Below are 21,922 nucleotides of genomic sequence, written 5' to 3'. Positions count from 1 at the left end.
TGTGTGTATTTTCTGAGTTTTGTAGTGGTAGATATATGTCACATGGTATCATTCTGAGGTTTATTTCGTTATTTTTCTGATACTACCCCCATTTTTTTCTTTTGCAGTATAAATTTTTCGATGCTCATTCCTGGAAGGCTGTTGTTTTCTTGTTTTTCGCTTAAATGATGCTTTCTCAACTTTCTTTTGTGATATCAGTGTGTCGCTACTCATTCTCAGAAATCTATTTACCCGTCTCTCTATATTTTCTTCTCACTAAAAAAATTTCAAATAGGTCTCATAGTCTGCTAACAACATCAGTCTATTTATACTCAAGTTGATTTTTAGAAGTACCTTATTCTTTTCTTATTTATGATTTGGTTAGGTTCTGGGAGGTAAGAATAAATACTGCTCTTTCATATTGCTTTCATCAATTTAGTCAGTACCTATGCTAAAGTGCTACCGAGAATAATTTATTTTATATCTATATTCGTAGCTGGTAATGGTGACCTCATTCTGTAGGAAGACATGCTGGTAGTGCTACAGAAAACATGCTGGTAGTGAGTGTGTCTGAAGCCCGCATTCAAAAACACTTTGCTCTCTCACCACGAGTACTTTCGAAGGCAACAGAGATGATCAGCCGGGTTCTCAATAGTGTTTCTTCGTTTAATATTGTAGAAATCTTGTTAATATGCAACTTGAATCATAAAAGCACCCTTAAAAACCTGTCACTTCAAGCAAATCTTTTGAAAGTAATGGAGGTGCGGCGCAGAAGTGTTTCAGAATATGGGTCTGCGGATGGTAAAGACAGAGCGCACGGGATAAGGTTGATCCGCTGTGGCGACACCTAACGAGGAAAACCGAAGGAAGAAGAAAGACAGAAATACGAGTATACGCATCATTCTTTCAAAGCATACTATCTTGTTCAACTCTTTACTATTAGGTTAATGTCTCTATTTAGCTTGTCAATACTCTGTTAGGTTACTTAGTTTACTCTGCTTTGGACGAAGAAGGAAATATTCATAAGTGGTTATAATCACCATTCCTTCACCATCTTCGTGCAACTGTCTGTCCTAAGTATCCTATTTTGTTCAATTCTTAATTATTATTTTACTGTGAGCACCAGAATCTTTACGAACACTTAAAAGAAGAAAACACAAAACAAAACAGGAATTGGAAGAGTAGATTCTCCATTTTACCAGTATAATGTTTAGTGGTGACCGTGGCACAAAAAAAATAAATGTTTCAGATTAACTTTTTTTTTTTATTAATTAACGATGTGCCAAGTAATAATGAACGCGCTAATATCTCTCTCCCTTTCTCTTTGCCTCCCTCTTGTCGTGTTCCCTCACCCACCTCTAATCTTTCCTTACCTTCTGCTGCCTTATGAACAACTTCCTCACCTTTCCCGCTAACGCTTTCGCCTCCAGCCGTCTCTTGAAAAAAAAAAAGTTTGTGGCTGTTCTCTTCTTTCGTGAGCCTTGCTGGGGATGTAAATGTATCTTGCTGTTTCTGTCTTTCTGTCTGCTTGATTCTACCTTTGTCCCTCTATCTGTCAGTCTCTCTCTCTCTCTCTCTCTCTCTCTCTCTCTCTCTCTCTCTCTCTCTCTCTCTCTCTCTCTCTCTCTCTCTCTCTCTCTCTCTGGTCATGCGTGAACTTGTTAAAAGAAATCCGCAAAATATTGTTTGAATTATGATATGCACTTACGGAAAAGCCAAACTCTACAGCACGTAAATAATTAGCAAAACTTCTATTCAATACAAGGTCATACTCCGATCTAATAAAGGCAGAAGACATACAAAGTCCCGTGAACACGCCCACTTATCCTTTCACTACTATAGTCAGCATGTTGGAGGAAAATCTCAAAAAGGTTGTTGATGATTATGAATAAAATTTTCTAGTGAATGAAAGCATGAAGGTGATGCGACAAAATATTTAGTCATGGATAATCAAAACACATAATTATCTTACTTACTCTTCTGGGAGACGCTCCTCTGTCCAACACCCCTCATCTGGAAGGAGGAGGGGAAGAAACCAGGTTACAATTCAGCAGATGTATAATTGGAGTAAAAATCACAGACAGGCAGACAGACAAATCAATACACACACACAGACACACTCATACAACAATACCCACTTCCATTATAAAGGACTGATACCACCACCACAAACTACACCTGAAATTAGACTGACTCTCTCTCTCTCTCTCTCTCTCTCTCTCTCTCTCTCTCTCTCTCTCTCTCTCTCTCTCTCTCTCTCTCTCTCTCTCTCGTGCACCACACCCAACGCCCACGTACGTTTAGGGTACCTCACCAGTACCGCCACCAAAGCCACCCCCACCCCCCCATGTCTCTCTTTTCCTTCCTCTCTCTCTTTCCTTCACTCTTCCTTCACGACATCTCTCCATCACTCATTTACCTCTACACGGACAGCCAATTAGTAGACAAGCATCAAATGATATCACGTCTCTCTCTCTCTCTCTCTCTCTCTCTCTCTCTCTCTCTCTCTCTCTCTCTCTCTCTCTCTCTCTCTCTCTCTCTCTACTGGAGTGATGGCAACCCACGATCCCTCCTCCTATCCCCCACGACCTACCCTCTTTTTCATGGGAGACTTTTATACTCGTCGGGATGAAAATACGTGTATATAACTTCACGCGCAATGTTTAAAAATACACGTGCTGTTCTCTGGAGTCACGTTCAGGTGTTCTGCGTAAAGAGGGGGGTTGATTTTTTGGATAGTGCTTTCTCCCCTTCTGTTTTATTTATACGTTTATATTTTTCTTCGTTTTTTTTGGGGGGGAGGGGTGTTTTAGCGTATGTGGGTGTTTTAGTTTGTGTGTGTGGGGTATGTGGGTGTTTTAGTTTGTGTGTGTGGGGAGAGAGAGAGAGAGAGAGAGAGAGAGAGAGAGAGAGAGAGAGAGAGAGAGAGAGAGAGAGATTTAAAGATACATGAAATATACACGAGTATCATATTTTAAGATCCTCTTTTATTTTACTATTTTCTTTTGAACCCCGAAGAATTATTCTGTGCTTGAACTTCATATTAAAACTCGAAAAAAAAAAAAACTGACATCCTGTAGCATAAGAAAGAAAACGAAAAAAAAAAGAAAATGGAAAAAAAAATATTACCCAGGAGACTCAAGAAACACATACATATTTTTTTTCGGTGGGACGAAATGAAAACAGAAGAAAAAACAAAAAAACAAAAAAAAAAACAAAGTCTTTAATCTTCCTGTGAACCGTAAAACTTCCTTTAATCTTCCTTGAAAATCGTGAGCAGCCTTTTTCATCTCTCTCTCTCTCTCTCTCTCTCTCTCTCTCTCTCTCTCTCTCTCTAAACAAAATATTAGTTTTATCTTACGATTATTTTTCCTTCTTTTCGTGTTTACCTTCAATTTGTCAGGCTTTGTTATTTTACCTCTTTTCAGTCCTTCCCTCACCCCCCTCTCTCTCTCTCTCTCTCTCTCTCTCTCTCTCTCTTGTTCGCGGCTATTTCTTTTCTATTTGACAAGTCTTCGTTTTCTATATCTTTGTTTTGTCACTGGTATATTTATTTTTTTTCTTTCTTTCGTGGAGTGAAGATTTTTTTCTCTTCCTTTCGGTGCACATACCTATTTTTTTATATATTTTTTTTTATTTGTCCACCTTTCTTTTCTATTTGATTTTTCTTTGTTCTTTCTCTTTTTTCCTTTGGCTTGAGTGTTTTCATCTCAATACGCCTTTGTTTTTTTTTCTCTCTCCCCGTTTTTCTTCAATACCCAGTTTCTTTCCTTTTTTTTTTCTCTCTTGAAGTATTTTGACGTTTTTTTTTTTATTTGCTTTCGTTCTCGTGTTTCATGTTCAATTTCCTCCTAAGTATCTCATTTCTTATTTGCTATTTTTCTTAACTCTTCTACCATGCGTATTTTCTTTTCCTATTATTTTCCTTTCCTTCATATATCACCTTTTTCCATTTCTTTTTTTTCTTTTGCCTTTTTGAGAACACGCTATCAATTTTTTTTCTTCTTTTTCACTTCTTTAAACTTCACATGCCTGCCTCTCAAACCACCCGCCCATCTCTCTCTCTCTCTCTCTCTCTCTCTCTCTCTCTCTCTCTCTCTCTCTCTCTCTCTCTCTCTCATCAAGTAATCATGGGGACTTCCTTGGTCGTCATTCTCTTTATATATATTTCATCATCTTTGCAAGAGAGAGAGAGAGAGAGAGAGAGAGAGAGAGAGAGAGAGAGAGAGAGAGAGAGTGGTGGTAGTGGTGGTGGTGGCAGCGGCGGCGGACACTTTATCATTAGCCTTATCGTTAATCACATTTGTTTTGAATAGTTGCAATCATAAATAAGAGTAATTATGGCGGCCTCGTTATAACCTTCACCATTATATCCTGTCTCTCTCTCTCTCTCTCTCTCTCTCTCTCTCTCTCTCTCTCTCTCTCTCTCTCTCTCTCTCTCTCTCCCCCCCTCTAGACTACCTCCTTTATTACCGTCAGCATCACTGTCATACATATTTTAGTCATAAGGAGACTGACTAAGGGCAACGAAATACTAAAAAAAAAAAAAGAAAATAATAATAATAATGTCCTTTTAACTTGTCTCTTCCTCAAGGTTACAAAATAATCCTCCTAACATCTACCTGTCAGCTGGATCACTATCATCAAAAACAATATCATCATCATTATCATCATCATTATCTTTATCATCAACAAAGATATCAGTAATTTGGTAATTTCACAATGTAAAATTATGCTGGAATTGTTGAATGGGGGACAGACAATTAATGGCAAAAAAGAAAAAAAGAAAAGGTTAAATGTAAATGCTAAATGAATAATGGAAGCGAGTCAGCAACCTGTGAAAAATTGTTCTTTGTGGATCAGCTGATACGTAAGTGAGGGCCACCACTGACACTGCCCTGGTACTGGCACTGGGACTGGAACTGGCTGATATTAATGGATGTATACTTCTGGGGATTCGAAAAGGAGGGCGATAAAATATGGTATTGTCTTTGTTATTATTGTGTTTCCTTACGACACATACGGACAGGCAGGCAGACAGATAGATAGATAGATAGATAGATAGATAGACAGATAGACAGATAGGCAGGCGCGGGCGCACACACGCACACACACACACACACACAGAGGGATTCATTAAGGTTTAAAGTCCTTGTGTTGTTGCATCTCTCTCTCTCTCTCTCTCTCTCTCTCTCTCTCTCTCTCTCTCTCTCTCTCTCTCTCTCTCTCTCTCACTTGCTTTGTTTAATCTCCAAATAAAGCATTCTTCCTGAGATTACTTTTCGCTTTTTTTTTCTAATACAAGGATGTTTACGAATCAAACCGCTTTAGGATACCACGTCACTGACCCACCCTCGTAAATTTAAAAAAGAGTCAAGCAGAGCAATGCGGCTCGTTTCAACCTCCTGCCTTCCCCACCAAACTTAGGAAAGAACCAACCAACCAGTCCTCCACTTCGCAAAAGAACACCAGCACTTGAAGCCCTTTGGTCCTACCCGCTCTGCTCTCCACCGTCAGTCCATTCCCGTCGCCCAGACTGTCCAGGCGAGGGGGATTTGGCCTTCACGAAACGAATTGACTCCTGCAATTTTCAACACCAATACGAAACTGTGCTAGCGAGAGGTGGGCGGGTGTTTGAAGGGATTCCAATCTCAGGAGCACGAATAAGAGAAGACTGAAAAAAGAGATGACTTAAAAGGAATGCCCGTGTAATGATGCAGCCAAGAGTGTTTTATGAAGGGTTCTAAAATGCTTGCCTCACATGACTATTTTTCAAAGGCTGCATACGTTGGTGATTGGTTGGGTTCTCATGGCTGTTCTTGGTGCTACAGGAATTATATAATGTACTTGTTGTCTCAGAAAATTGCATTAACTAAACGTTATTCAGATTTATGGCTGATTCTGCTTCTCTTTACGAAAAAAGGGAAATTACAAGAGCTTCTATGTTGAATATTTGAAAGATTGAGAGAGAGAGAGAGAGAGAGAGAGAGAGAGAGAGAGAGAGAGAGAGAGAGAGAGAGAGAGAGAGAGAGAGAGAGAGAGAGAGAGAGAGAGAGAGAGAGAGAGAGAGAGAGAGAGAGAGAGAGAGAGAAGGGGTGAAACGCAGCTTTGATAAGAGGGACGCCTTACACAGACGCCTGGCAATTGGCGTCGCCCTGAAGAGCTGCGCAAATTCAGATGAACTGCAGACCAATTTGGTGTTGTGTCGACAGGACCAGGGTGAGGCGAGGCGAGGCGAGCAGGAGGACTGGACCTGATTGCCCCTCATATTGTGTCTTCCTGATGCTTGCCTCCTCCTCCTCCTCGTCCTCCTTCTCTTCCTCTTCTCTTGTCCGAATAATTACTAAATTCATTATTAAACTCTTATTCAACAGACACCATTTTTAATATAACTTGTATTAACTTGAGATAGGCGTATAGAGTTCACCGTAGGGTGAATAGTAGAACTTCCTTTCATCCTTTCCTATGAAAATTTCCATGTCAGTTTTTTCATACTGCATGGTACTTTTCCCAACTATTTCCATGCCAGCGCAAGCTGGAGGGAGTGGTGGGTGGGGAGGAGCCTTCTGCTATGCTGTCCTGTCTCTCTTCACTGTAGCTAGTTAGAAGTAGTTACCAAACAGCCTTGCAAGGACCAAAAGGTCTGTTGCTGTTTGGCTTTCCTTTGTATTCCTTTGTATTCAATTCCTCCTCTTCAATCCTCACGTTTTTTTTTTGTTTACTACTCTATAATCTAAAGATGACTGTCATTATCATTTTGTCTTCATGACGCTTGCCTCCTCCTCCTCCTCTTCCGTCTCCTCCTTCAACTACTCCTCTCCAATTCTCTAATTCTATATGTCTCTATTATTTTACATTAGACAGTGTACTAGATCACAACCAGTCTCGTAAGGACCAATAAAGACGATGTTACTTGTTCTTCATTTGTATTCCTTTGTGTGCTTCTCTTTAATCACAATTAATAACTGTCTTTTTCCATTCCAGGTGCGTGGTGCTGCAGCTGCAGAGGAGTGTGTCTGGAGGAGGGTGAGTACACTGATATCATATGCTATGAGGAAAACTGGGATGTTGATAACTTTATATTACGAATCGTTTGTGTGCAGGTAACACTTCCGCTGTCGTGATGGTTCCGTTTTAATGCAAGAAGTGTGCTGGTCAAGGGCAACAGAATTGAGGGAAAAAGAGTCCACTGAAGGTGCCACTCCCTAAAGAAGAGAGTCCGAAAGGAAATAAAGAAAATACGCGGAGCAGTGTTTTTGTTACCATTCAGAGGGCGGTAAAAAAAAAATGTTTCTGGTACTTAGAAAGAAATGGAAATGAGATAAATTTTATATCTTCTAGGCTATACTAATATTTAAGAGACTAGTGTAAAAAAGTATCTCAAAATTTGTTTAAGTGACTGCAAAAAAAAAAAAATTACTTTAGATATATAAAATTTGCCATTGCATTGAACGCGAAGAAAAAAAGAACGCTAGTTCAGGGAAATGAAACTATGAAATTTTATACATCACAAACATGAGAGAAAATATGGAACGATTATATAATTCAGATATACCAAAAAAATTCTTATTGCTTTGACGTTTAACACGGATATATATATATATATATATATATATATATATATATATATATATATATATATATATATATATATATATATATATATATATATATATATATATATATATATATATATGAATTGAACGTGGAGAGAAGAAAAATGGAAGTTGCGGGGAGAGTGAAGGAGAACACATCTGCAGTGAACACAGGTACATGGAAGCCAGGTGTGTATGAGACGACTTCCGTAGGGGAGAAGGAAGGGCGAGAAAGAAAAGAAGGAGCAGAAGGAGAAGGATGAAGCGCAAGGAAAAACAAAGAGAAAGAAATAGTAAACTATGAAGAAAGGGGGAGGGCAGGAATGAAACTATCAGAGAGAGAGAGAGAGAGAGAGAGAGAGAGAGAGAGAGAGAGAGAGAGAGAGAGAGAGAGAGAGAGAGAGAGAGAGAGAGAGAGAGAGAGAGAGAGAGAGAGAGAGAGAGAGAGAGAGAGAGAGAGAGAGCCAGCCCACTAATATATGTTCCTCTTACGGTTCCAGTGAGGCCACAACTTATGCGACACGAGGAATCCTAGGTTCGGTTGGTGCTCGGAAATTATGTATATCAAGTGGCTCTTGTGAATAAAGCAGCCAGGAGGAGGAGGAGGAGGAGGAGGAGGAGGAGGAGGAGGAGGAGGGAGGCTGGGAGGAAATATATGACATAAACGCACGTAATGTATGAGAGAGAGAGAGAGAGAGAGAGAGAGAGAGAGAGAGAGAGAGAGAGAGAGAGAGAGAGAGAGAGAGAGAGAGAGAGAGAGAGAGAGAGAAAGTAATAGTGGTAAGCAAGGAATTACTGAGTACCCTAAGATGAATACTACTACTACTACTACTACTACTACAACCATCAGCTCCACCACCACCACCACCACCACCACTACAGCTAGTAATAACCGTACTATCCCAACCGTAAGAACAATAATGCTAATAACAATGATGAAAAAAGGCCAATGCTATACAGACTCAGCGAAGCACAATGAAGCCTTTTCCCTCCCACCAGGTGCCCAGGGGAGCGAACACTAAGCCCCTCTACGAAATACAGGGCCTCGCAGTGCACGTGCTGAAGGAGGGAGAGAGTAGCAGAGGGAACTAAAACAACTGGGGTTCACTCTAACTGTATTTCAAGGAAGGAGGACAAGAAAGGGTGGGGTTATTGTTTGAGTGTAAGAGAGGCAGGAGGAGGAGGAGGAGAGAAGATGCACGTGCTGGAATACGAAGGAGTAAACTGAAATAAGACAACTGCGGGTCATCCTTACTCTATTACAAGGAAGGAGAAGGAGGGAGGTTTCTAGTCTGAGTGAAAGAGAAGCAAGAGGAGGAGGAGGAGGAGATGCACGTTCTGTAATACAAGGGAGGATTAGACTGAAAATAAATTAACAGGGAGATGGAGTGAGTAAAACCATTCTCCTTCCTACTCAGTCACAAGGAAGGAAAAAGAGGAAGGAATCTTTAAGTGAGAATTTTTGTTAGTAAGAGTAGTAACAATAGAAAGAGTAAGGGTGCAATTAGAAGTAGTGTTTTGATCGTTGTTATTTTTTTGTTACTGTTGCTTTTTATTGTTGAATTCTGTTATTCTTAAGGAGAAAGAGTAAGGTAGAATAGAATGAGAGAGAGAGAGAGAGAGAGAGAGAGAGAGAGAGAGAGAGAGAGAGAGAGAGAGAGAGAGAGAGAGAGAGAGAGAGAGAGAGAGAGAGAGTTGGATTGTTGTTTTTGTATTGCTAGGGTTTATTAGATTGTTATTTTTTGCTAGTATTATTCTCTGTTATGAGATCGTTATTATTTTCTTTTTAGACTATAGAGAGGATCAAAAGGATGCCGAGCAGAACTGAACGTCGGGCTGTGACTACTGGAGGGTTAGTCGTGATGAGTCAGTGGTTGATTGACGTTACATCACCTTTTAATTGACTTTCTATGGCTCTCCTTTAGTATTTCCGCCCTTGACTGGCCTCCTTGACGTGTAATAACAAAATATCTATCACAGCTGTAAGTTGTACGGAACGAGACTTTTATGAACGTTGACCTTATTAACAGTAATCCGGCGACTTAAAAACAAACAAACAAACGAAGACTGCAACTACCTGTAAGAGATTAAATCGCGGTCTGACTTTACTTTGGAGCAGTTAAAAAGTTCGGCGTTCACTAGTTTAAGCCTCTTTTTGATGGCAGTTATGTATTGGCAAAGTTAAGACCGCCTGGGGTTCATGCAACAAGGGTCATGAAAGAGCAGCTGAAGAATCAAACGCTCAGAAGCACTAATCTCCATATAATTTCCAGCAAGGACATATTTCTAGAAAGACACCATTGACAACAAGAAGGAGAGAACGATGGGACAAAATGCCTCTTAATACCTGTAGCTATGCATCGCCAAGAACGTCAGGAATCCAAGTAGCAGGAGTCACATCAAAGAGCAGCCAAGGAATTACAGTATTACACGTTTAGAAATACTAACCTCCATACAATTTTCAGCACGCGTATATTTTTTAGAACCTCTTTCAAACAACACGTCAGAGCCTCTTCTTTTACAATACATGGACAGGTGAAGAAATTGTTACAGTGCCTGCCAACGAACCTGCAATAACTTTGGATTAGAAAAAAAGAAAAAAAAACTTTTGAAGTAAACATTTCACTTTGTTCCCTTTTTGGCAAGTCAGGCACACAAAGTCGTACACCTGAGGCGCTGCAATTCCAGTGGAGGGCGTCTACATAGAGCAGGCGTATGATTGATCCCCGCCAGAATGGGTGTCGAGAGGCTCCTGGAGGTGAGGTGAGAGGGAACCTGAAAACCCTGGATATTTATTGCTCCCTGGAACCAGATCTCGGCATTACTTCTTTTTCTCCATCTGATAAACCTCTCTCTCTCTCTCTCTCTCTCTCTCTCTCTCTCTCTCTCTCTCTCTCTCTCTCTCTCTCTCTCTCTCTCTCTCTTTCCATCTGACACTATAGGCAGCGTCACTTTCAACCTTCATTTCTTTCTTTTTTTTTTTTTTATAATTTGGATTCTTTCCTTTTCCTTCATTATTCTTCTGCCTGCAGCCTCTCTTGCTTAACGGCCGCCATCCATGCTGCACGCTCCAACGACACTCATTCACACGTCTCATGCTCCGTCTCTCTCTATCTACTAGAGGAAAACACACAAGAATTCCTATACTCATAACACATTCGGTTTCTCTCTCTCTCTCTCTCTCTCTCTCTCTCTCTCTCTCTCTCTCTCTCTCTCCACACACACGTACACACAGGTTAATTCATTAAAGTCCTCATCTGGCTCTCAATAATGACCAGCAAGGCAATGTTTCGCTTCAATGTCTCCTCAGTGAACCCTTCTCACCTTTACCTTCCCCTCAAGTATCTCCCCTCTTCATCTATCCGCCGGCACCTCCCCTTGCCTTCTCTTCTCACGCTGGACTGAAAGGAGGAGGCGAGAGGAGATGAGAGTGAAAAGAGGAAGGATCAGTCAGTCCGTGTCTCGTTAATTTCCGTGTCTTTCTGTGTCTTTCTGTGAATAGTGAGTGGTATTTGTTTTTTAGATGATATTTGGTTTTGATTCTTTGTGTTTTTGAAGGTTTTTTTTGCCAGGTTTTTTTGGGTGGTTTTGATTTTGCTGTCTTGTTTGCTTCTTTTTACTGGGTGTGTGTGTTTTTTGCCCTTTTTTTATGTTATTCTGTCCGTCTCATTCTCTCTCTCTCTCTGTCTCTCTCTCTCTCTCTCTCTCTGACACACACACACACACACACACAACAGAGTGCGACGATAAAAGAAAAAACATAATACTAAGAAAGAGAACAGAAAATTTTTCACCATAACAGTACTACGACAAACACCACCACCACTACCACCACCACCATCATTACGACGACGACCACCACCACCACCACCACCACCACCCCTGTCAAATGCTTGTAGCGGAAATTAGATCCCTGTTGATTTATGATTCTTGGGACTGATGGAGCGGCAGCAGACGAGAGAGAGGGAGAGAGAGAGAGAGAGAGAGAGAGAGAGAGAGAGAGAGAGAGAGAGAGAGAGAGAGAGAGAGAGAGAGAGAGAGAGAGAGAGAGAGAGAGACCTGAGAGACTGACGGAACAAAAGTAAAGGCGTGGTGGCGGAGGGAGATAAAGAATGTAAGTGGAAGAGGAGGAGGAGAAGGACGAGGGGAAAAAGTAAAAGGGATAAAAGACTGCTGGGAAAGGGAGGAGAAGGGAAAGTGTTTTTTCCCCCTCTAGGCTCCAGGGCAGGCTTGAAGGAAAACAAATAGTAATCTAGACTTTTTTCTTCTTTTTTCTTACTTTTTTTTTTTTGAATCCAGAGGAGGCGTTTGTCTTTTGTTTACGCTGGTCTTTGTAAACATTCGCAGCGTGTAAGACCTAACGTGTGTGTGTGTGTGTGTGTGTGTGTGTGTGTGTGTGTGTGTGTGTGTGTGTGTGTGTGTGTGTGTGTGTGTGTGTGTGTTGGAGGTAGTAGTGCTACACACGTATACACTGCCATGCCTTCCCTACTTTGTGGTGGTAATGCTGCAAAATAAACAAGATCCCCGTGAATGTAGCATCATCTCTTGCTCTCCTGAAGTAATACTGGTACCCGAGACAACAACACACAAACACACACACACACACTTAGAGAGAGAGAGAGAGAGAGAGAGAGAGAGAGAGAGAGAGAGAGAGAGAGAGAGAGAGAGAGAGAGAGAGAGAGAGAGAGAGAGAGAGAGAGAGAGAGATGGGGGGGGGGGCTGGAAAGGGAGAACCAGTGCCTTGCTTTCCTGCCTCCCAGACTCCCAGCCTTCCAGCACGCACTAGCTAAGGATCAAGAGCAGTTTACTCTAATACCGTCGCAGCGTCGCCCAGTCACTCAGCATTCCCGGCCAGACTAAAGCACCACCGCCCGCCGCACAAACCACGCCACACCACAAAGCCTCCACACAGCCACTGGAGCTCGGGGTTAACTTGACTTCATCCACACCAAGCAGAGATCAAGGCTAATCTCATGCTGCCGGGGAATGTTCAAAAGAATGTACCGTGGTTGCCTTACTGCAGAGAACACAACGATATAAGAACATAAAGGAAGTTGTAGGAAGGCATTAGGTTTACATATGGTAGTTCTTATATTATAAACCATGTCTACCTATTCCCAGCTATCATTCCCATCTGTAAATATTTTTAACTTCCTTTTTAAAAGTTCCCTAATAACCCAACACTGCTAACCTGATTACTAAGTCCATTCCACGTATCTGCCAATTTGAGAATAAATTTTTTTGTCTCTTTAAAATTTTACTTTATCAAGCTTAATCTGTTATTTCATGTCCTATCTTGATAACTGACACAGAAGATTTTATTTGGCACACACGTTCTAACTCACACCACTTAAAAAATCTCTATCAGATCCATTTTTATATCCCTTGTATCAATTGAAGACCTCTGTCGGATCCCTTCTTAATCTACGCCTCTTTAAGGAAAAAAAAAAAAAAAAAAAAACTTAGTATACTATTAATCATTAGAACATAAGAAACATCAGGGAAGCTTCCAGAAAGCCGTCAGGTCATGTCTGCACGTGGCAATCCCTGTGGGAAACATACCTGCCTATTTCCACCTGTTATCATCATCTATCTATCATTCTAACTATTGTCCTTAGATCCTGTCGTCAGTGTCACTCAGCCTCGTCTCCGTTCACCGGGTATTGATGTGCGAGCTGCGTCCAATCATAGTTAAGCTTAAGCTCCTTCATGTTAAGTCTCTCTCCGCTGCAGCTCCGACCTGCCTCCGCCTCGCCTACACACTCCCAGGCTCTATTATTCCCGGTGACCTGCGCCACTCGAACTCCGTGCCTAGTTAAGCCCTAGTTGAGCCTAGTTAATCACGTTCTCTTCATGCTCGTGTGGGTGTCATCAGATTATCTCCCAGGCGAGTGTGAAATTCCTGTGGTGTGTGTGTGTGTGTGTGTGTGTGTGTGTGTGTGTGTGTGTGTGTGTGTGTGTGTGTGTGTGTGTGTTTATTTCCTGCTAATCAAATAATCGACCAAATTTGATGGGCAGGATAAATGAACGCTTCTCTACTGGTTGCATTTCTCTCTTCTCTTCTCTTCTCTTTTCTTCAATTTTTCCTCTCCTCTCCTCTCCTCTACTTCATCCCTCCATCCTTTCCTCTTAACTTATTTACAGCACAAAAAATATCGCTACACACAAAAAAAAAAAAAAAAAAACTTCGAGTCTGCAAAAGCCAATTTAGTTCAGGGGTTAGTTAGCTAACTCCTAAAAATAATACCCAGGACTTTGCTAAAAACAACATTCGGAGCGGCGAGTCGGTAATGGGATTTTGTGTGGACACCTCGGCTCAAGCTTGTGATATTAGCGCCGAGTGGGTGTTGGTATCTCTGTAAATGCGGCACTATATAGACGTGTGAATGCAGCGAATCTATTAAAGCTGAAATAATATATAGAGAGAGAGAGAGAGGGACATGGTGAAAAAATACTATGCCGTCATTTTTTGCTTTTTACCATTGCGTGCTGGTATCTCTGCAAATGTGTTACACGAATACTTGGGGCTTGTGTGAGTGACTGGGAGTGACAGTCTACGCAGCTTTGTTCCTTTACGAGTATGTATAATATGTATAGCTTGTATTTCTATCGCTACATTTCACCTCCGCTGTTCGTCGCCACTATTAAATATACGAATAAAATATACCACTGCGGATATAGCGGATCTATCAAAGTGAAAAAAACAAAGGGATATGGTGAAAAAAAAATCTCTGCCGTCATTGTTGTTATCCTTTTTGATTGGTGTCCGTTTAATATTTGGACACACAAAACACGTGATACGCGATGCAAACATGAATACTCTTTCATTTCTGCTCAGTTTCCCATTCCTTTGTGACTCCTGAGGGAAAGAGCGAAATGCAATAAACTGTAAATGTATAAGAGTCTGTACTAAAAGTAAAAACTACATCGTGAATTTCCAGTGACAAGATATAGTGTGAAATGCATTATGTTAGATTTCCACGTACAGCTTCTACATAAAGTTTCAATTTCCTATCATTATTAATTTGTATTCAAGGTAAAAAAAAAAAAAAAAAAACTACATCGTGAGATAGCAAGGAAAACTAGTCAAATATATTATGTTAGATTTCCATTAATTCCTCTTATGTGTTACGCGTTATCAGTTTACTGTACTTCACAAATACATGATCACATCTAGTCCTCGTGGTTATACGTGCGAATTATCTTCATTATGCAAAGGTCCAAACTTTCTCTTCTGAAAGCATAGAATATTAGCTGGTCATCTTTTTTTTTTTTTTATCCATTTATTTATTTTTACGTGTGAAACTGGAGAAGAGTACAAAAACTTTGAAGAAAAAACACGTCTACGCAAATCACTACTCAATAAAAGATAAAGGAAAAATAAAATTATTTCATTTACTTCCAAAGGTGTCTTGATACTTGGCTATCCGGAAAAAAAAAAAAAACAAGTACCACAATTCTTAAAGGGTAAAACGTGGAACGTGTCATCCCACTTCGCTGATATAATCAATGTCAATTCTGAAGTTTATGTTCATTTCACATTTAACATGAACTGAAAGCCTTCGGTTCCTGGTGCAGACAAGCTATTACATTAATCAGCAACACTATCAACTACTAACTCATCTAATTATTGCTCATTATACTCTGTTCCACCAACTCTGTCACGGTAATTTTGCCACCCGAGGACACGCGAACACGGAAACTGACACTGACGGATGCTGCAGCTCGCCGAGTGGTGCGTGTATTCACGTCTTGTTTGAAATTGACTTTATTCTCTCGTAACCATTGCCTGATTATTAGATTACTCTAATTTGGGTGATTCATGGTACCTAATGATTAAGTTAGATAGTTAAGTAGAGAAGCGATGTATATTTACACACGTTTGAATAAGACAATAGATAGACCATTTAACGAGGGACAGCATCAGTGAGTGGCAGTACTGTCATGTCAGCGTGTCTTCAGATGCCAAAGTTATGACTGAGTAATGTTTGTCTGCCGTACATTTTAAAACAATAAGTAGACCAATGAATAAGTGACAGCATCGGGCGGTGATAATGTTATATATCAGGTTAACGTAGAGATACATTAGTCTTCCACACGTTTCAAAACAATAGGTAGACCAGTGAAGGAGTGAAAGCATCAGTCAGTGGCAGTGTTATAATGTTAGCGAGTCTTCAGATAGCAAAGTTACTGCGGCAGAGTTAGTAAAAATAGCACACAAACACAAAATTAAATTACGTAGAATTTTGAAAAAAAAAAAAAAAAAAAAAAACTTGTAAATATTCCGAATGACTCACTAACCCAGTGAAGTGGCAAGGTGTGTGGGTAGGCTTTGTTTACCTTTAATAATCCCCGAAAGACAGGACGCGAACGTAAACTCTTCAGTATATCCTAAGGGAATAAAATGCTTCTGTGTATCGATGCACTTCCAATCCTGACTTAACTTTTTTATATATATAGTAAGCCGATTGGGATATACAAAAAATCCTGCCGCTTTAGAATGTTGATATTTATAGTCTCACGAAAATAACACCACAATATTTCTTTTCTGTTTCGGCTCTTGCTTTGTGAGTTGCAGTGCGCGTTTCTTTTTATTAAACAAGAACCTTCACCGAGCAGCATGAAACAAAGTAGCAAAACAAAAAAATAAATAAATGAAACCTTAAATGTAACTCTCACAAAGAAAGAACGAGAGCGAAAAACGAGAAACAGGGTAAATAATAACTCCCACCTTGGGTATTAAAATGTTTGAGGAAGAAAATAGGAAAGGACAGGCTGTTATCATTTAGGTTAGTTGAACATTATTAGAAGAGGTACGGAAGAGAGAAATTACTTTTTTTTCTATCCCTACATTAGTGCATGTGATCCTTGGTCGAATACTAATAGTGATGGGGAAATTTGTCGTTCTTGGTGAAAAAAAGTTCCTTATGTATTACTTTCAAATATGCTATTAATAATATAGAACACATACGTAAGGAAGACAATACAATGAAGTTTTTTTTTTTTTTTGTATTATTTGGATATATGCTACTGATAACATGCCAAACACATACATACCTACCTCCCCACCCCACACACACACACACACAAGCACAGTGACATAATGACGGACAATTTTTTTCTTCTCCTTTTTACATTCAAGTTAGGACGAATAGAAGAGCACTGTGATGTGAAGTGATTACTGAGAGTGTTGTTATGAGAGGGACCTGCTGGGAGGAGGAACACATGAAAGAAGGAAATATAATAGACAAATGTGAATGAACTATAGACAAAGGGAAGAAAAGAGAATCCTTACACGATCAAGGGACAGAAGAAAAGAAACATATATTTGTGTTTGGCAGAAATTAAATGGACAGTGTGTGACGTACCTAAGTTATTGTTGTGTGTGTGTGTGTGTGTGTGTGTGTGTGTGTGTGTGTGTGTGTGTGTGTGTGTGTGTGTGTGTGTGTGTGTTTACATATACAACAGAAAGTCAGAAATCTTGTTTGACGTTGAAATTATCACCAGTTTGCTTTTTCCGAGTGAATGTTTATTGTTACTGGACGTCACTGGAATAAAAAAAAAAAAAAAAACGAAAAAATAATAATAAAAAAGAAAAAAAAAAAATACAAAATGTGGGTCGTCATTCAGAAATACTTTTATTCCTTCGCAAAGTCTTTTGTGTAAAAATGAAAAGAGATATCAAAGGCTGCGCTGAGCGAGACACGAAGAGGTATGCAGGGAACGAACACACACACACACACACACACACACACACACACTCTTTACTCTTTGTCATTCCTCCATAAAAAAAAAAAACAACGAAAATCATTGTTCTGACGTAAAAATGAGAAGGAAAAATTATGAAAATAAAAAGTATAAGTTAAAAGAAAAAATGCATGAAAAATGATGAAAATAATAAAAAAAATATAAGTAAAAAGAAAAATGCATATCTTAAAAAGGAAAAAAGATTTAATCTTTTCGTCTTTGCAATTATGCTTTCATATTAAAGAGAATTTATATTTGAGAGCAGTGAGCTTGTGGAATGGACTGATGATGATGATGATGATGATTATGAAGATGATGATGATGATGATGATGGTGATGACGATGATGATGGTAATAATAATAACCCTCCTCCTCCTCCTCCTCCTTTCCTTTTCTTCTTATTATTATTACTATTATTATTAATTATTATTATCATCATTATTATTATCATTATTAATATTGTCATTATCTTCTCCTTCTCCTCCTCTTTCTCTTACTCCTTTTCATCATTAAAATAGTCTTCTTATTTTTCATCATCATTATCTTTATATTCTTCTCCATCTTCTTTTTATTCGTCTCCTCCTCTTCCTCCTCCTCCTCCTCCTCCTCCTCCTCCTCCAAATTCTCAGTTATCATCTACTGCTTGTTGGAAATCTGAACAAAATGACTACTTTTCTTTCTAGACAGGTGAACGCATTCCTCTCACCGATAAATATTCCTCGTCCTCCCACACTCCTGAGCCTTCCCGTCTGAACGTGCATGTCCTTCAAAACTATTCTGCATCAGGACGTTTTTTTTTTCTTCTTGTTTTACTGTACGTGACCGGAGACGCCTCATCTGTAATTCCAGACACGCGAAGGCATCGAGATGGAAGGGAATGTAAGAACTAGAATCACTGAAGGCTGGAGGATGACAGTACACATTTGACGACAGTTGTGCTTGAGTATTGCTCCTTTCCTTCCTTCATACTCGTGGGAATAGTATCATTTTCTATCGTTTTATTAGTCTCTTAGTGAAACGTTGTAAGCCACGGTAAATAAAGTGGAGAGGTGGGAGAGGAGGAGGAGGAAGGAAGTGCATGGTTGCTGAAAACAGGTAAGAGAGAGAAAAAGAAGACGAAGTAATGGAGAATAAGAACTGGAGGGATGCAAACAATGCTGTCTTTGTATCGCCTGCTGGAAATCTCTTAAGAAGACGTAGGAACAGGAGAAGAGCAAGGGAGGAATAGCACGAATGACGAGGAAGATAAAAAAAAGAGAAAAAGAAAACTAAATAATGGATGAAAAATGAAGGGATGTGAAGGAAGATATCTTTGTACTGGAATTTGCCTGTGATAAAAGTATTACATACACACACACACACACACACACACACACACACACGGGGAGGGAGTCACCTTAGGGATTGTGGGAGAACACGTACATATGTCTGTCTTCTATAATGGCCTGCTTTCATATTCAGACCTGGAGGAGAGCGAGCCGAGGTGAGCACGTTAGTCCTTCTCACCAACATACGAGCGTCGTGCGTTAAGCCTATCCTCTATTTCTAGAAGTTAACAGTGTAGGAGTGAGTGAATTTCCACCATCGTGCCCTCCCGTGTGTGTGTGTGTGTGTGTGTGTGTGTGTGTGTGTGTGTGTGTGTGTGTGTGTGTGTGTGTGTGTGTAAAGAGGGAATTTTAGTATGGGAATTTTAGTATGTTACAAAGATGTTTTCCTTCGCATCTCTTCACTTCTCCTTTATTTAATCTCCTTTTTTTCCCTTTTCTATCTTCCTGAGCAATCATACTATTCCTTCCTCCTTCTCCCTTTCCTCTTCCTCCTTTCCTTCCTCTTCATCCAATTTACCTACAAAACTTTTACTTCCTTGCTCGCCCCATTCCTATACAACCAGCCCTCCTATATTCCTGTTAATATTTTCCATTGTTCTCAGCAATCATACTCTTCCTTCCTCTTCCTTCTTTCTTCTTCTTCTCTTCCTTTTTCTCCTCCTCCCCTTCCTCTTCATTCAGTTCTCCTACGGTACCTGTTATTTCCTGTTTCTTTCCTATCTTCAGCAATCTCAAAGTTTCTTCCTCCTCCTCCTTCATCTTTCTTCTTCTATTCCCTTTTCTCCTCATTTCCTTTCTCTTCATTCAGTTCATTAGCTCCTTCTCCTTTTCCTTTTACTTCTTTCACTCCTTCATTGCTTAATTACTCCCTGTGGAATTTTCCTATCTACCTCTTTCTATTTTTTTCCATTATTCTCAGCTATCATAGAGTCCTTCCTCCTCCTTCCTCTTATTTATTCCCATCTTCTTCATCTAACTCATCTACAACACTGTTACTTCCAGCTCTCCACCTCCTCCCTCCGCAGCCTCCGTGTCTGGGGGAGTCACGCTCTCAGCTGCTATTATTAAAACTTTCACAGCCGCCCATCCTTCCCCCTTAATGAGCCAGCGAGTCCCGGATACTCTCTAATTGACAGTATTAGTCTTCTTTTTTAAGAGTGGAAGGGGGACATTTTGCAGCGTGTATTACATGGAGGAAATAAGGAAATAAAGTCATCTCTCTCTATCTTTTTATAGCCTTGTTTTTTTTTTAGTTTTTTTTTTTTCCCAGAGGTCCTTTTTCTTCCTTTTTTTTATCTCATATTTTTGTCTTATTTTTTTTTTCTAGTATTTCCTTCAGGATATACTCTTATTTCAGCTTTTTTTTCCTGTTCTATTTTTATTTATTTATTTATTTTTTTTAGAGGAAGAAAAGTTTATTTTTAAGTTTTGGAATAACACGATTTCACTTATTGTTAGTTTATTTCAAAGGAGCTTTTTTTATTTTTGTAAGAGTGCCATTGTTTATTTCGGTGCTTGATGGTGCTGCGGACTTTTCCTTGTAGAATTCATAATTACTATAAATATATATTTTTTTTATGAGAGAGAGAGAGAGAGAGAGAGAGAGAGAGAGAGAGAGAGAGAGAGAGAGAGAGAGAGAGAGAGAGAGAGAGAGAGAGAGAGAGAGAGAGAGATAACAATCTTTTCTCACAATCCTCTTTTATAATAAGACACGAAAACAGTACTATCTCTCTCCCACTCTGCCGTCCCTCTCTTTTTCTCTCTCCCTCTTCCTCATACGGACCATAAAAGGACTGGCAGTGTCTTTTCTGTCTACAGCTGGCAGTAATATTCAGTGAAAATAAAACCTCCTTCTAACTATTCCTCTTTTTAACTTGTATCTATTTTTTTTTTTTGTGTCCCAAAGTACAGCACTGTATTACCTCATAGGATATACTGCGGTAATTATTGATATAATGCGCCTTGGTTTCTTTATCGTTTCATTGGTGGTGTAATGATAATTGATACTCTTCAGAAAAAAAATAATAATACTGGTTCTAGTTATTTGGGGTTGCAATTGTTGATGTTTTTGGTGGTAGTGGTGGTGGTTGTGGTGGTGGTGGTGGTGTAATGTTATGATGCTCGAGATGCTGCTATCACTGTTACTACTAGTGTTACAACAACAATAACAACAACAACAACAACAACAACTAATACTACTACTACTACTACTACCACCACTACCACTAATACATATATAATAAGTCTTCCTTGATGCCGCTACTTATGAAAATCGCATTATGATAATATGCCATATCACAAAATTCTTACTGTACCGTATATTCTCTCTCTCTCTCTCTCTCTCTCTCTCTCTCTCTCTCTCTCTCTCTCTCTCTCTCTCTCTCTCTCTCTCTCTCTCTCTCGCACATACATACATACCACTAGGATATATTTAGGTACTTATCGATAGCCTGATAGCGTATATGTCAGTGTGTAAGAGAGAGAGAGAGAGAGAGAGAGAGAGAGAGAGAGAGAGAGAGAGAGAGAGAGAGAGAGAGAGAGAGAGAGAGAGAGAGAGAGAGAGAGAGAGTCAACCAACCAAACAGATGCACACAAAATTATTGAAAGAAACAAGAGACAGAGAAAAAGTAAATATATAACACCCAAAAAAGAAAGAAAAAGGAGTGTACGAGGAACAAGGAAAGACGGGAGTGGCGAAAAGGGAGGGAGAAAAGAAAGAAGAAATAAAGAGGCAAGATATCCTTGATAATGACGCTCTTCCTTCCTCTTCTTTGCGACTGATGGGGAGAATTAGCAAAGGCGAGCTGCAGGAAGGAGCGAATAGAGAGAGAGAGAGAGAGAGAGAGAGAGAGAGAGAGAGAGAGAGAGAGAGAGAGAGAGAGAGAGAGAGAGAGAGAGAGAGCGTTACATCATAAGAATCATTTAAAGAGGAAAGGATATACAGAGTACAAAACAGTATATGTACAGAAAATTCATAGAAAACGGAGTTATATAGGATAATTTTTACGAGAATTACACAAGTGAATAATGTAAAGAGGGGAAGATACACAAATAAAACAGAACAATATACAGAAAAATCAATGAGAAGCGGTAAGATGTAGGATAGTTTTCATGGGGACTATGAGAAATACGAACACGGGGTACACGGGGGAAAGGTGAAGCCGCTGGAAAGAGAAAGATTAGTGGCTGTCAGGAATCTCCACATCCTTCAAGCCTCATTAGCAACAGTCGATAAGGAACTAAAGGGAACATGCATCGTGATACAATTTGTTT

The 21,922-nt window shown here is 39.7% G+C and overlaps 1 long non-coding RNA gene across 5 annotated transcripts in view; it reads right to left on the bottom strand.

Annotated features, from left to right (window-relative positions):
* LOC135090185 (uncharacterized) overlaps positions 1-21,922 on the bottom strand; it is a 260,934-nt gene that overhangs the window by 182,310 nt on the left and 56,702 nt on the right. For 4 of the 5 annotated variants that reach the window (XR_010261819.1, XR_010261818.1, XR_010261816.1 and 1 more), the window contains exon 3: positions 1,956-1,992. This is a non-coding gene — a long non-coding RNA (uncharacterized LOC135090185). Of the gene's footprint in view, positions 1-1,951; positions 1,993-21,922 lie in introns of all 5 variants that reach the window. The other variant, XR_010261817.1, reaches the window with a different exon arrangement.

Source organism: Scylla paramamosain, chromosome 3, assembly GCF_035594125.1.
Source record: "Scylla paramamosain isolate STU-SP2022 chromosome 3, ASM3559412v1, whole genome shotgun sequence".
Lineage (NCBI taxonomy): Eukaryota > Metazoa > Arthropoda > Malacostraca > Decapoda > Portunidae > Scylla > Scylla paramamosain.
Note: the sequence above shows the minus strand (reverse complement) of the source record. Positions and strands in the feature narration are given on the sequence as shown.